Source organism: Panthera leo, chromosome A1 (assembly GCF_018350215.1).
Source record: "Panthera leo isolate Ple1 chromosome A1, P.leo_Ple1_pat1.1, whole genome shotgun sequence".
NCBI lineage: Eukaryota > Metazoa > Chordata > Mammalia > Carnivora > Felidae > Panthera > Panthera leo.
The window spans coordinates 171,150,426-171,163,863 of NC_056679.1; the positions used below are offsets into that span (position 1 = coordinate 171,150,426).

Sequence of the window (13,438 nt, forward strand, 5' to 3'; positions counted from 1 at the left end):
CGCATCTCCCAATAGGTACAGCACAGACACACTTCACCCTTATTGAAGCCTCTCTCTCTTCCTCAGCTGAGTGCATTTTCTTTTTCAGTTGCAAATTAGCTTGCATTAGTAGGACAATGTTGTTCAAACACCACAGATGTTAAAACTCTAGAATTACACTGAGGGCCACAAGATGTTTACCCAAGGGAGGACAGAAGCAGAAGAACAGGGGAACTGAGATTAGCTGAGGGACAATGAGTCACACCATCCCTCCCACCCTCCCTCTCTGGGCATTCACTAACTGAGAAGGGCAAGAGTAGATATTCACGTTATTTATGTTGTTGTCATCACTCTTTGCTGAGCTACTTGAATTTACATAAGTTAAGTGGAAGTCTGAGTGTCTCCTTAGATTTAGAAAGAGTATTAACAGCTAACACTTACTAAACAAGCAAAGCACACTACACATTTTAATGAATTTAAGCCACTCTAATGGGGGAAGTGCTATTATTATCCTCATTCTACAGATGGGGAGGGTGAGGTGCAGAAAGGTAAGGTAACTTGCCTGTGCAGGTGCATACCTAGTAAATGGAAAGTGGGTACTGTGCCAGACAGACTGGTTGTAGAATCTGTGTCCTTGACCAGACGCTGGTGTGTATGAATGTTGGGGGAGGGGCAGTAGAAAGAGAGGACTCCATTTTTCTTACCATAAAGTTTTTGAACAGGTTGGGAATAACTACTTTAATACAATTTGACTGCACAGATGAGGAAACCTAGACAAAATGAGGTGCCTGGTACAAACATTGTGGGATTAAAAGACATGGTAAAATGTGTGGTGGCTCAAAAGATATCCACATCCTAATCCCCAAAATCTATGAATGTTGCCTCGTGTCGTAAAATGGGATTTGCGATGTCATTATATTTAAAAATCTTGAAAGGGGCTATTACCCTGGACTATCCATATGGGCTCTAAGTGTTATCTTGAGGGTCCTTATGAGAGGAAGGCAAGAAGGTCAAAGGAATAAGAGAAGTAGGAGATGAGATCATGGAAGCAAGAAGGTGGAGTGATGTGAGTTAAAGAAGGCAGGAAGCCTCCAGGAGATTGAAAATGCAAGGAAACCGATTCTTCCTTAGAGCCTCCAGAAAGAAACAGCCCTTGACTTAGCCCTGTGGAGCGAATTTTGTACTTCTGATCTCTAGAACTTTAAGAGAACACATTTGTGTTGTTTCAAGCCACTAAATTGTTGGTAACTTATTACAGCAGCCATAGGCAACTTAATAGAGGGTTTCTTGCTGTTATTATGTTTTGGTTGAACAGTTTGCTTGACCTCTGTTACATCACATTCATATTCTGAGTTACATTAACTTGAGAAGAATAAAACTTCTTTCTTTTAAAAGATACACTACAGTTCACTTTTCACTAATTCAAGTTTACCTTCCCCCTGATTCTTCCTGATAACTGATATTTTAGTGTTCTTCCCTATGACTCTTCGACTATACAGTTCAATAAGAGGATACACAAATGGCCTGGGTTGATTCCCTGGATGTGACATTTCTTTCATTAGCTAACCATGCCTAAGGCCTATTTAAAGCTATTTGTATGGAATTTAAGAGAAGCTGATTAGAAACCAAAATGTGTTTATTGATATTCATGGTTCATTCATTGATGCACTAATTAAGCTAATGTTTTATTAAGCATCCACCAAATGTCATAAAGTCAAGCAAAAAGACTTAGGGGACCAAATAATAATACAAGTGATACCTGATCCCAGAGGCTTCTCAGCCATGAGACAAACGTGGTCTCTTCAGTTTCATGAGGCTACTGATATATTTTTAAAAATGAAGATATGACAAGCATGTTTTGTTTTCCATGTTAAATACTTATATGCAACAAACAAATGCTTTTTATACACATAAAACAATGTGACATAATTATGCCCTGCATGTAATGATGATGAGACTTATACACTATACTATCTCAAAGTGCTCTGCAAAGCAATGTGGTACAGTAATGGACCTAGGTTTCAAGTTATATAATAAATGCCAGCTGGTTCTAATCCTGTCACTGTGTCCCTGACTCTTTGTATATGCTTGTTTGCAGACAAGGTCAATTTCTAAATTTGCTGCCCTTTATGAATGTGATGCCTGGGACAAATATTCCTGCATAACCCCAGTTATTTACTATCAAATTAGAATAAATTGCACACAGTCACCAGTCATATAGTTAAGTGTATGCAGATACAATTCAAAGTTTCTATTCATATCTATAAACTAGTCAAAACCACAGATTCCATCAACTTTGAGGGGAAATATACATGTATCCTTCTAGGTCCTCCATTCCAAAACATTCCTGGAGGACATTTGCTGGTGGATCTTCCAGCATTGCCAAAGACTTAAGACCAAACAAGTTTTAGGGAAGGTTCTGCCTGTGGAAAGCCCTGGCCCTGAGATTCAGCAAGCCTCAAGAGACTGGGTCTGGAGGGTTTGGGTCTGCCCAAATCCCTCCCTTGAAAAGAATATTATAAATATTATAAGCTGATAAATGTTTGGTTTACAGTTTTGATATCTGAGTCCAAATACTGATGACAAGGAGAAAAATACAATTAAAAGACATTTTAAATTCTTAGTTTGCCATAAATTTAAAAGTTAGTGAGCTCTTTGTTTCACATAAACTATTTTTAGATTCAGTTGGCAGGCCATATGGATGTATTTCTAGTTCTTTATTTCTAGTATGGTTTTATTAAAAAACACAGATTAACGCTAGAGCTTTCAAATTAGTTCAGATTTCAGTGCTAGCCATTTAGATGCTCCCAAGAGGCTTTCAACACTCTCATTTGCCCACATGGAGAGAAAAATCTTTTTCTCTCCCGATAGCACCTTGGAACCACACCTGCCTGTTTAAAATCAGGCATACAAAAGAGGAAATGCTGATAGATTTGGTGCTGTCTAGACAAGTATACTGATGTGCCATGTTGGGCTGGTGGTTGCCATGGTAATAAGCAAATAAGCTCTTACACTCTGCTAAATAGTGGGTTGTGGATGCCTCCTTTACAATAGGCAATTTTCCCTCCCTTGAAATGGGGATTGCCAAAAACAATCCGCCTAACTCTGAGACATGGAATCATGACATCCAACAATGTTTTAGGTTATAAGATGAATGCTGCACTCTAATGTTCCTTGTCAAAGTAATCCATTTTCTTTGCCATTTGTCAGCATATTAACAAGTTCCTCATTATGTAGCAGAGGGGACTGAGTCTAAGAAACTGTAAGTGGGCAGGAAATTCAAAGTGTTTTCACTTGCTTCTCTAAATAACAGCTTTGGAGTCTTTCACTCATTAGAGTTGTGCCTTTCTTTCATTCAGTCAATACTTGTAAATTTCCTACTCTGTACCAGGCCTTGCACTAGCCGCTGGGTGTACTAATTTGGATAAGGGGCTACCTTTTTCCTCAGGTTGCTGATGGTTTAGTGGGTAACACAGAGAAACCAAGCATTCCAAGGCAGATTTGAATAAGTGGGACATGTAACATGGAGGATGCTTCTGGAACACGTAGATATGGCACAGAACTCTGTCCTGGAAAGTCAAGGAAAGCACCCTGGTGCATAATAGTTAGTCTGAAGGAAGGTAGGAGGATTCCAAACAAAATGGAGAAAAGCATACCAAGAAGAGGAAACAGGAGCTTCACACCCCAGGGGACAGGATATTAACACTGCATTCCACTCAACACTAGAAATTGAGGGAGAAATGTGGGTTGTAATAGGCTGTGTGAGGGAGGGGAGTCGGGAGAGGTGAATCTTCACAGGTAGGTGAGGTTCTAATCATGAGAGCCCAGCTATGTTCAGAGTTTTGGACTTTATCCTGAAAGTACTGAGGAGTCAATGAAGTGTTCAAGCAGAGGAGTGACACTTTAGAAAAGTATTTCTAATTGCAGCACAGACAATGGGTTGGAAGACAGTAAGGCTGGAGGCAAGAAGAAAAATTAAATAGGCTTTTGTAGTAGCCAACAGCTCATCAAACTTAAGGGTCTCTTCTGAATTATTATCCTTTCTATTCATGGTGAAGACTGTTAAGTGGTCCCCTAGTATCTATGCTTCCCCTTTTATACAGTAAATAGTTAAAATTCAATAGGACACATAGCTGCCCAGCTGAAGATTTAAATTTCCCAGATGCCCTTGTAGCCAGGTGTGGCCATGGAATCTAAATTGATTTGTGTAGCTTCCAAGGCAGGCCTTTCCCATTCCCCTTTTCTTCCTTCCGGCAGGCTTGAATACAGATGTGACAGCAGGAACTGCAGGAACTCACTGAGATTATGAGAAGGAAGCCTAGTGTCTTGGTTCAGTCTGTTCTAATGAAGTACCACAGACTAGGTGGCTTATTAACAACAGAAATTTATTCCTCACAGTCCTGGAGTCTGACAGTCCCAGATCAGGGTGCCAGCATGGTCAGGTTCTGGTGAGAGCCCTTTTCATGTTGCAGACTATTGTCTTCTTGTTTTAACCTCACATGGTGGAAAGGGGGCAAAAGAGCTATCTGGGGTCCCCTTAATAAGGGCTCTAATCCTGAATTATCTATTACCTAATCACTCCCCAAAGGCCCCACCTCCTAATACCATCACATGAGGGGTTAGGATTTCAACTTATCAATATTGGGGTGGGAGGGGGGCAGACACAAACATTCAGTCTACCTCACCCAGTGTTAGGAGGCAGAGCAATTAAACAAAATGAGCCTGGGACTCTGATGATTGTGGAATCACCAGACCTGCCCTGAAACATTTCATGGTGCCATTTAGAATTCTCTGTTATAGAATCTCAGCCAGTATCCTAACTAATAACACTGTCTTAATGTCATCTGACAGTTTTGGGAGCTAGTCATTTTTCCTATAAACTGTTTACTGCCTCGTCTTCATGGCAGATCTTTATCTATTTATCTAATCTATCTATCATCTCTGTTCTTCCACTTCTCTGACTACTGTCTATGTAGTCGCTTTCTTGGATTCTCTTTGTCTTTCTACCTCCTATTGTATGTAGGATTTAAGGTTCTGTTCTACACTTCGCCGGGGGACTCATGATTTTATTCAGTGCAAAAGACTTCCAATTTTGTATTTTAGCCTGATCTTTGGCTACACTAATATTTTCAGAAGCCTGCAGCACATTTCCATTTATGTCTGCAGATACCATTTGCAAATCAACATGTCCCCTCACCCACATGGTTCTGTTTCCTAGGCCAGTCATTTCTTCCCAAGGCAGTGTCACTTTTTCCCCTATTCTGTCAGCCCTCAAGTCTTATGACTCACTTGAACTGCTTCTCCTCTCCTTCATCTCTCATCTCTAACCTGTCCCTAAACTTTTTTGCTTTGGTTTGTCTCAAAAAATTTTGTATTTGGTCTTGTCACCATTGCCGCCACTATTTAATTGGGTCTTTATGGCCAGGCCTCCAACTTCCATTCTCATCCTTTACTATCCTGTCCTGAATATGTAACACTTGAACAATTTCTTAAATTACTATTTTTCCCTTTCCTTCCTCAAGAAAGGAGGATACAGGGTGTCTAGGCTTTATCACCCTGGTCCCAAACCTGTGTCCTGAGAAAGAGCATAATGCAATAAAATGAACGAGAGCTTTAACTGTCTAAGAGAATAGGGAGTGAATGACTAATCTATTGATCACTGGGTGTGTGACCTTGAGAAAATTTATTTGCCACTCGAAGCTTAAATAGTCACATGTATAAAATAGAGATGGTAAGAATCCATATCTGGAGATTATTGAGACTCAAATGGGTAAGTGATCCTTATTTTGATGTTGTCACCAGCAAGACCCCAAGAGCTGGCCTTTACTGCTCACCTGCTTGTACTTACTAACTTCTGTCATACACTTCCCCTAAGATCTTCTTTCTAACTTCCCTCTTAACTCAGGCAAATGAAACCCAAAACTATCCCCCAGGCGATGGAGACTGACTGCCCTGACAAAAATCTCCCTGGGCCCAGACCACCCAGGCCAGGCTAAACCTGACTCAAGTCTGCACAGATGGACCATAGAGTGACCAATGAATGGCCTACAATTACCTTTACCTTATTATATTACTCAAATCCCTGCCCAAGGAGGATCTCAGTTTCATTTATGTAACATACAATGTATTTGTAGACATGTTTCCTTAAGGTGCACGTGAGATCTCCTGCCCACCTCTACATAGGATGCTTGAGCTTTCCTATCTAGATACTCATCCTAACCTTAAACAAAAGGAATCCATTCACCCTCTCTGGGGGAGTCATGGCTTTGGAAGCCATTCACTGTGATCTCCTTTTTTGCTGCAAATAAAAGTTTTCTTTGTGTGACAACTCAACCTGGTGCAGTTTTTGACTCACCAGGGAGCAAACTCACATTGGTTCGGTTACAATGTCTGGCACATGAAAGTTGCCATTAAATGTCATTTCCCTTCGGGGCCACTATAGTCTAGTGCTACTCTATCCATCACATCTGAGATCCACTTTTTTTCTGCCTCATTTAGTCTGACTGTGCTCAGTCCCATCTCTTTCCCTCTGTTCTACCCATAAGAGATGTATTTTCCTTATTTTAATTCCACAAATATTTATGGATAATGTTTTATGTACCAGGCATTGTTTCAGCCACTTCCTTAAATCCTACTCATCCTTTTTGTTGTAGTCAACTTCCATGAAGCCTCTGCAGATACACTGGTGACCCCAACAGAATGTTCTTCTCTCTGAACTGCTATTGTCCTAACTCTACTGCACCTGGTTGTTCTCTAGTTGTTTTCTGGCCATTTCCTCGCATAGTCTATAAGCTAGTAGAGTGTTGGAGAATTTATTAATTAAACCCCTTCCTATTTCCAGCTTGGTATCTCTTCCCTAATAGAAATCAATGACAAATACTGTTGCCTAATAAATTAATTTTACTCTAATATCTATGGCTTAGAAAGGAAATCTCTTTAATTACTCAGCTCTAACTTAAAAAAAAAAAAAGTTACAGCCATACTAGCGAGTTATACAAGTCATTATTACCTGGCTACATAAGTATGTCAGAGACTTTAGAACTATCTTTTTAGCCTTTTCCCCCCAAACTGAATATTTGTGATAAAGACTTAATGTCCTGCAAAACATGAATCCATTTCCTAAGGATTTCTTCCTCTGGAGAAGTCAGGCAATCTGCTAATGAGCTTTCAGTCAGGAGACAGGAGCTCTAGAGATACCCTGGGGGATGGGCTGTCAACAGATTTTTTTCTCCAAGTGGTGGGTGGAAGGTGAGAGAGAGAGAATTGAGGCAATGTTGTATAATTTCTCCACCTTCACATGTATAATCTCTTTTTCTGTATCTTTTGCTGCCATGCCAAAGCCCCATAGGGCACCTTATCATAATGTTATGCGACTGACCTATAGCTTCCTCAGGCTTTCTGCTACCCTCAGGCTTTCTTCACAACATTCTGACCTGGGGGGCAGTTGTGAATATTGCATGACCTCAAAGGCTAGAGATGTGTAGCATCTTAGAGCTTGTCAGACCTACTGTCACCCTGGCTTGTCATCACCTCTCTTGGGAATTTGAATTTACTTCAATTGAAACAAAAAGATATTTATGAAGTACCTATTATGAGCAAAGCATGCTCTGGAAAAGTATAGTTAAAGTCAGGAGTCCTGGGTTCTGGTTCTATCCTACCACTCCCTTTGGGACCTTGAGAAAACCCTTTCCATTTGGGGGGCCATATTTACTTTACTAGTAAATTAGGAGATCCTTCTTTAAAATACTATGTTCTGTGATGCAGTAAGTGTCATTGTTTTTGCGGTGTGCAAATAGGACATTAAGACATTATAACCAGGCATCAAGAACATGTGCTCTGGACTCAGATCACCAAGGTTCAAATACTGGCTCCACTTTTTTAGTCATTGTGTGCCCCTGAGCAACTCACTAAACTTCTCTGTGCCTAGATCCCTCGTTGTAGACATAATAGAGTGCCTCCCCTCAGAGGTCTGTAGTAAAAACTGAAGGACAAATAAAGAACTTGATACAAAGGGGCATGAAGAAGCTGCCTGGGGGTGACGGGAGCATTCTTTATCTTGTTTGTGGTGGTGGCTATACTACTGCACACATTTATTAAAATTCATAGAACTACACCCAAAAAGGGTGAATTTACCTTAAAAGACCCCAACTTATAAATAAAGGCCCGCTGTATTATTCCAACTATAGAATATTCTGGAAAAGGTAAAGCTATAGAGATAGTAGAAAAATCAGTTGTTGTCAGGGATTTGGGGATGGGGAGGCAGGGATGGATAGGTGGAGCATAAGGGATTTTTAGTGTAGTGAAACTATGCTGTACGATACTGTGACAGTAGACACAAGTCATTATACGGTTCTCAAAACCCTCAGAAAGTACAACACAAAGAGTCAACCCTAATGTAAGCTGTGGACTTTAGGTAATAATAATGGGTCAGGTTGGGTTCATTGATGATAACAAATGTACCACATGAATCCAAGATGTTAACGATAGGGACATGTGTGAAATCCCCTTAGTTTCCACTCAAACTTTCTGTAAACCTCAAACTATCCTAAAAAATAAAATCTATTAACTTGTTTTTAAAAAGGTCTTTCACGGAAACAAGCACTTAGTTACTATTACTATTCCTTCCTTTGAAAACAACAACAAAGGATTTCTTTCTTAAAACCATGCCAAGGCACCTGGGCCTGGGCTACCCCTTGCAGGGGGAACAGAGCACATAGATGGGCAACAAAGAGCAGCCTCTCCCAATACAAACTTCGTAAATACTGATTTTTTTAAAGGTGAATATAAACTCATCAATATCTCCTCTCTGAGCGTCTAAGGCCTGAACTGCACGGAAGCTGCTCTTTTCTCCTGAGCTGCTCATGTTCTCCATGATTCAGCCACAGATGCTCTTTCTCATTTCGTGATTGTGTCTGCTATTTTACCAAGGCACTGAAGACATGGAACAGCCAATTAAATATCATCACATTTTCAGTGCCCTTGGGAAAGCCATACAGGAAACAGACTGTGTTTATATCTCACACCTCTGGGGAGGCTGCATAAGCTGAAAGCAATGTAGGATTTTTCCTTCTCTTTATTCTCAAAGAAGAATTAAAAACAAAAATCCAAGCCACACAGCCACCCAAAACAAACAAAAAAATAGTTTCAAATATAGAAACACTCTCCATGATGAATATGCATGTGGAAAAATTGTCCTAAAGTCTGTGAAAAATCTTACCGAAGCCTGTTTCATCTGAGGGGCTCAGCAGCTTTTGTTGCTCTGGGCTATTGGAGCACATACACCAAGTTCACCCCAGCATGAGCATGGGACCAACCCTGCTTGCGCTCTGCTGGGCAGTCCCTTGCAGGGTCTCCTGCCAACGGAACCCCGGTTGATGAGCTCACAGTGAGAAGTCTACGTGCTCCCTAGTCAGAGCCTTGTATCCCAGGCTCACTGTGATAAGGACTCTCTGGGGACCATATACACACTACATAACCTCCATGAGCTTCACGTGCATCACTGGTAAGGCATGCGGATTAGACTAGAAAATCTCTAGGGTGCCTTCCAGCCCCATCATCCTTTGATTCCTAATTCCTACTGGGGGTTTCTCCCAATCTGGAGTACTACACTAAAATGTTTATAATCATTAATTAATTCATCTATCTATCCATCTATCAATTTCTATTTTTAATTTTATAAGACGTGAAAATGGGAAAAAAAAAAAAGCAAAAAAAAGCAAAAAAAAAAAAAAACCACCTCACTTGACACGTAAGGCCAGAATCCTTTTGATTACCATCTCCATTACCTTTCTTTCCACCCCTTCCCAGAAATAACCACTGTTATTACTCTGCTTGCAGTCTTCCAGAACTTTTCACACCCCTATAGATGCATAGAAAAATCGGCAGGATTGTTTTTGGGTGTTTTAAATAAATCATACCACTTTGTTTCATTCTGCAATTTGCTTTATCACTCAATAACAGGTCTTAAAGATCTCTCCATAATATGCCTCATTCTTTTTTAATAGCTAGGTGTCATTCCACAATATGAGGACTGCTGCTTATTCATCCATCCCCTTACTGGTAGGTATATAGGTCACTGCATTTTTTCACTAATACAAAAAATGGTACAACCAATGCCTGCTGGTACATGAGTGAGTGCATTTCTCTAAGCTGGATATTAATAAATGGAATTGCTGAATTCATTAATTAGTGCTTATTTTCATATGTACAACTAAATTGTTTCAGAAAGTGTCTGTACCAAATGACATACCCATAGGGAATCCATTTTCATGGTGCCATATGGAATTATGACTAAAAGCACAGGATCTGAAGACAGACTGCATGCATTCACCCTTGTACCACCACTAATAGCTTAGGACCTTGGTCAAGGTAATTTCTCTGTAGCTCAGTTTCTACGTATGTAAAATAGGAACAAAGCATTATCTTCATGACCAGTGGTTTTGAGGATTATTAGCACAGTTGCTGGCACATAGTAACTACTCCATGCTAGCTTTAATCATCATCACTTAAAAAAAATTTTTTTTACATTTATTTATTTTTGAGAGACAGAGAGAGACAGAGCATGAGCAGGGGAGAGGCAGAGAGAGAGGGAGACACAGAATCAGAAGCAGGCTCCAGGCTCCAAGCTGTCAGCACAGAGCCCAACGCAGGGCTTGAACCCACAAACCGTGAGATCATGACCCGAGCCAAAGTCGGATGCTCAACTGACTGAGCCACCCAGGTACCGCCATCATCATTTTTACTAAAGCTTTGGTTTGAGATGCTTCAAGCTTCTTTACCAAATGGGTAGGCCTTCCCACCTCCCAAATCACTCCATGAGTCAGGATTTTTCCAGACCCAGAGGTTAAATGCCTGCTGGGCTCATTTAACTCACACTTCTGATTCCTTCTCTGAAGTGAAGCCAGCAGGGCCCTGACTGACAGGCCGCCAGTGCCTGTTTGTACAACAGTTTTTGCTAATGTAAATAGCTAAATGCAAACTGCAACATCTAAGAACCTTCAGGGGATTTGAGGACATTCTTGGAGGAGGCTGATTTCATTAATATTACAGAAGCAGAACACCTTGGACACAGGCCACCCTGACCCCACATGCAAGGCCATCCCTGGGGTATGAATGAGGACAAATTGTACAGGACCACTCCTCCCCAGTGGTGCTTTTATGCAGGTAAAACCAGGCTATAATGAACGCCAAAGGCAGCTTGGAGGGGAAAAGAAAGGTGAAAGAAAACTATTTGCAACTGTAAAGATGTTTGTAAATAGACATAACTCTTGTTTCCTTTACCCTATGTTTTGAAACAGACCTGAATAACAACAGATTATAGATGAGCCAGCTTTGGTTAATTTGCTAAACACCAGCCGGAGAGGTCCCTCTCAGTCTGTGTGTCTGTCTGTCTGTCTCTCTCTCTGGTTGTATGCTAGTCCTCTTACGGTGGAGGGAGGAGGAAGCAAGGTAGAGGATCTGGGGTGTTTATACTTAGGGTCCTGTCTGCCCACATAGACAATGCCTCCAGAGATCTAGCTGTGCTGTCCCTGTTTTCAAGTGAATATAAAATATGAACATAGTTTTTTTTTTAACCTATCTTTACAGAAAAATATACTGATGCCCAAAGAGTTAAGTTCACACAGAGAGTGTCAAAGCCACAATAAGCCCTAAGGGTCTTGTTTTGCAGCCCAATGCCCTTTCCATACATAAAGACAACTAAAAGCAAATTCACAACCTTATATTGAGGCTCCTAAGGCATGAATTCATTCTTGGACAGTTGCCTTGAACGTTGGTCTTTCATAAAAAGTACTGTGAAGCAGTATGGTGGGTGATTAAGAACAAAGATTGGGACTATCGCCAACTTCACTCAATCCCAGAGCCCACACTCTTAACTGCTTTCCACACTGCCTTTACTAACAGGAACACAGTACACCCTTAGCTCAACTATCTGACGACCTGTCAGTGCCTACTGGTACCCAAAGAATCACCATGTTGATTGTCAAGGCATCTAAATTTGCCTACTTTATGGTATCAAGATGACAAATACGAAATGGATTGAAAGATTTTGTCCAGAGTTATCAAAAGAACATTTAAACTTAAGTCTTTATTTTCTTTTCAGCTTCCTTGCGACAAAAAAGGAGATGATAAGTATACGCATTGTTTGATTGATTGACTATACTTTCAATATACAGCTGTTGTCAACTGTGTGGTAGATTGTAAGTTTGATACCAACTTCTATATTTCTTAATTTTAAGTTCTTTTGTTTCTGTATGTTTCAATTTAATCTCTTCCTAATTTTTCTATTTATAGAAACATGCTAGTTAAATATTGCTGCACGTTGATAAAACACAGATGTAATAGGAAATTTCCACAGAATTCAAAGAGCATGTGCTGGATTTCCAAATGGAAGCTGGCCTGCACATTTTCTTGGAAAGCAGGGTTGGGAGTGCCAAGAGTAAGCATGGAAGTCTTTAGATGAAAGTGACTGCTTGTCACCCCTACACTGTGGGACATAGAGGTCACTACATCAGAAGTTTACCTGGGGAGGAACTAGACCAGGCACTGGGGCCACTGAGTGCAAAGCTGTGTGGTACTGCCTTCACTAAAAGCATAAGGAACACTCATTACAGACTAGAGAATCGAATCTCAGTTGCTAACACAATGGATAGTTGTTCAGTGCAGATTATGGTTCTCCTTCTCTGAACTTTGACCTTAAAATCAGTACCACATAACTTAGCATTTAGTGAAAAATTGAGCATATACTCAATACTCCCTGAATCAAACTCTAGTAGCTTCATATGATTTGGTTTTACCAACCAAATAAGCCTTAAGCCTCTTGAGTGTGTGGATCACATGTTATTCTAACCTTAGCCAGGTGTTAGGGGGCTGGGTGTAGGGTAGGCAAGCAATAAAAATATCTGATTACTGAGGCACCTGGGTGGCTCAGTCAGTTAAGTGTCTGACTTCAGCTCAGGTCACGATCTCACGGTTTGTGAGTTCGAGCCCTGGGTCGAGCTCTGTGCTGACAGCTCAAGAGCCTGGAGCCTACTTGATTCTGTGCCTCCCTCTCTCTCTATCCCTCCCCGACTAGTGCTCTGTCTCTCAAAAATAAATGAATGTAAAAAAAAAAAAATCTGATTACTAAATTGTCTTATCTTGGGACAAAAGGAATTCCTTGAGCTGGTTTCTGTTCACTACACTCTGAAATATAAACTCCATGAATAGATGCATTTTTGGCTGTCTTGTTCATCCCTAGATCCCCAGTTACTAGAAAAGTGAATAGAACATAGTAAGAACTCAATAAAATATGTGTTGAATGGAAAAATAAATGAATGCATGTGTGGCTTTTCATTGTCCCCTGGATGGCAGCAGAGACGAAATGGTAGCACAGAAAAGCAACAGGAAATGGCCACAGCCATTGCCCCAAGTAGCAGCCCTTCCAATGCCAAGCCTGAAATCAACTGAAAAGTATGTTAAA

The 13,438-nt window shown here is 40.6% G+C and overlaps 1 protein-coding gene and 1 long non-coding RNA gene across 2 annotated transcripts in view; one reads left to right on the plus strand and one right to left on the minus strand.

The window, feature by feature from the left end:
- LOC122223981 (neuronal regeneration related protein) overlaps positions 1–9,253 on the minus strand; it is a 110,019-nt gene extending 100,766 nt beyond the window's left edge. The window contains exon 1 of the mRNA XM_042945139.1: positions 9,197–9,253. The gene's annotated coding sequence lies outside the window, so the exon portion shown is untranslated. The remainder of the gene's footprint in view (positions 1–9,196) is intronic.
- Positions 9,254–9,405: 152 nt separating this feature from the next.
- On the plus strand, positions 9,406–12,148 carry LOC122201233. Its single transcript, XR_006194117.1, has 3 exons — positions 9,406–9,481; positions 9,984–10,038; positions 12,080–12,148. It is a non-coding gene; the product is annotated as an uncharacterized LOC122201233 (long non-coding RNA).
- Positions 12,149–13,438: the final 1,290 nt, after the last annotated feature.